The 2,500-nt window shown below is 39.8% G+C and overlaps 1 long non-coding RNA gene across 2 annotated transcripts; it reads left to right on the top strand.

Annotated features, from left to right (window-relative positions):
* The first annotated feature begins 327 nt into the window (after window positions 1-327).
* LOC134076015 (uncharacterized) lies at window positions 328-2,299 on the top strand. Of its 2 annotated transcripts, none has more exons than XR_009938514.1 (6): window positions 328-478; window positions 661-713; window positions 951-1,063; window positions 1,273-1,342; window positions 1,440-1,499; window positions 1,986-2,299. It is a non-coding gene; the product is annotated as an uncharacterized LOC134076015 (long non-coding RNA). The 2 variants fall into 2 exon arrangements; XR_009938515.1 differs by having other exon boundaries at window positions 650-713.
* Window positions 2,300-2,500: the final 201 nt, after the last annotated feature.

Genomic DNA, 2,500 nt, shown 5'->3' with positions numbered 1-2,500 from the left:
GTTAGCTGCTAATGGTTAGCACCGTCAATCTCGTGTCTCGTGTGTTTAAAAGCCAACGAACTTTTCTGTTGGAAGTTAGCATTCGCCCCCACCCTCACTACGTTCATTTGAACTTCAAACGTTGACGTTCGTTTTGACAATACGGGTGAATATAACAACCGCGTGTCAGGTTTTAGCTTGCCATTTGCACGAATGTTTCATTGTTGTTTTTTTTTTTAATGTGTTAACGTCCTTATTTTCCCCCCCATAAGGTTATCAAGGAAGGAAGTTGTGTATTGGATGAAGCTGTACTCTTCTAACGCCACGCCTACCTTACACTGACAGACTTTGACAAGATTTGGGAAAGATTCTTGAAAGTCTTTTAACTAATGCCCCATTCAAGCTTTACTCAAAAGACTACTATCTTTCAAGAATCTTTCCCAAATCTTGTCAAAGTCTGTCAGCATAAGGTAACCTTAATCAGGATTTCTGGAGCAAGGTAAGGTCCTAAATTATATGAATATCTACAATTTGATATTTTCTATTTTCCAGTCAAATTATCAATAATTCTAAGAGGTGAAACAATGCATTTTCGACAGCAACCAGTAATGTAGAGGTGTAGGCTATAGGTATTATAACATCTTAAACATTTTAAAATGATCTATAAAAGTTTTCTTGCAGGAAGCTTAAAGAAACATTCCATGACAAATTGATTGATTGGTGCCATGTCTGAGGTAAGTATCAAGTACATGTAGCACCACAGTCAAAGGTTTGGAGACGCATAGAAATTTTCATTCCACTCTATTAAAGACAGAATACCAACTGATATCATTTGCATTGCTTTTTTACTCAGGGCAGCAGTTTTCCGAATACATTCTGTGCTCTTTTTGTTCCTTCCTCTCTAGTGATATCAACTTGCTCGGTCATATTGTTTACATTTTACCTCTATTACCTACTGTCTCCCTCTTTAGAGAATGGGAACGGAAGTCAGCGGCGCAGTGCATTCTGGGACAAAAAGGGCATTTTCCTCCATTAGGTGACCTGACGATCGTGGGCACGGACGTTACATCCAACAACACAACAGGTTCGTCCCATGATGTGTGAAAAACAGTGTTAGAAACAGCGAGTTAGCAATGTTTTACAATGTTTACAATGATACAGCATTGGCAGCAGCGTACAAGTGGCCTCACTATGTATCCCAGACGCCACCGCGGCGCAACCTCGAACACGTCCGCCACTTCACATTCCCATTCTCGATCAGCCCTAATGTCCCCTATTAATCCCCTCTTTCAGCAAAACGACCTGCTCACATCTGAAGGAGGTGCAGTAGGACACACAGTAGGCTTGTTGGTCCATCATGCCGGTAAGAGTCAACAGAATGCATTTTACATTTTACAGGCAATAATACTGTTAAAGGGATTTTTGGTGCGTGTTAACATTGTCTCATCCTTATGCTGCAGTTCAACCCCATTTCCTCAGTTGATCAACCTTCAAGTTTGCAGAGACATCATATAGAAATGGTAAGATTTTGCTGTTGCGTTGACTGGATATGTAGTATGTATTTTAAATGTTCAGCCTCTCCCTTTTCCTCAACCTTTTTTGTTACCCCCACCCACTGAAACCTTTTTTTTTTTTGCATGCTTTGGCCATGCTGAATGCGACTTATTACACTGGAATGAGGGTATAGTTCCATTCCCTATTGAATTAGAAACCGCCACATTTCTTTTTCTGCCCTTTTTTGAACACTTTGTTACAACAGAAGTCCTATAGATATATGTCACACCAGATGTGCTATATGTTGGTGGTTATGTCCTTATTTCTAAATTTAATTTGGAACAATTGTTTTCATAACCCCCCCCCCCCCTCCTGGTTGGGGCCCTTATCAACAGGGCTATTTTCAACCTTCTGAGTTTGCAGGTCTACACTGAGCTTCATGATAAATTAATTAATTGCTTTTATTCGCTCATTGTAGATGTAGTGACTTAATGGTGCCTTTGTTCTCTCAGCTCTCTCCCTATGCTGGTGTTCCTGATCCATGCAGTGGTGTCAGAAAGGGTTGATGTAGCTCCTGAGCTCCTTCTAGCCTGGATGGATTTTTGATGTCCAGAACTCACCTTTTTTGATTTCGCAAGCCACAGAAAGGCAACACCTTTGTGACATCTCAATGGTTTGTGCACCTGGGCTATTCCATGCCAAAAGACTGTTGAAATCTTTGGACTTTTGCCCTAATCACTATGTAGGAATGGACACATTCCTGGTAATTATCAACACCTTATGTTTACTGATGGGACAAAGAAAACTGTAATTTCTAAGAATAAAATTGTTGGATTTTTATAGTAAATAATGTTAATTGTGTTTTTTCACCGTAAAAATTACGGTGATGTTCAACCGTATTTATTACGGTAAAATTTTGGCAACCACAGCTGCCAGTATTTTACCGTAAAATTGAGCCGCTGGTTTTTCACCGTAAAAATAGCGGTGATGTTCAACGGTATTTATTACGGTAAAATTTTGGCTACCA

Source organism: Sardina pilchardus, chromosome 3, assembly GCF_963854185.1.
Source record: "Sardina pilchardus chromosome 3, fSarPil1.1, whole genome shotgun sequence".
NCBI lineage: Eukaryota > Metazoa > Chordata > Actinopteri > Clupeiformes > Clupeidae > Sardina > Sardina pilchardus.
The sequence above is the reverse complement of the archived record's forward strand: the minus strand, read 5'-3'. Positions and strand labels throughout refer to the sequence as shown.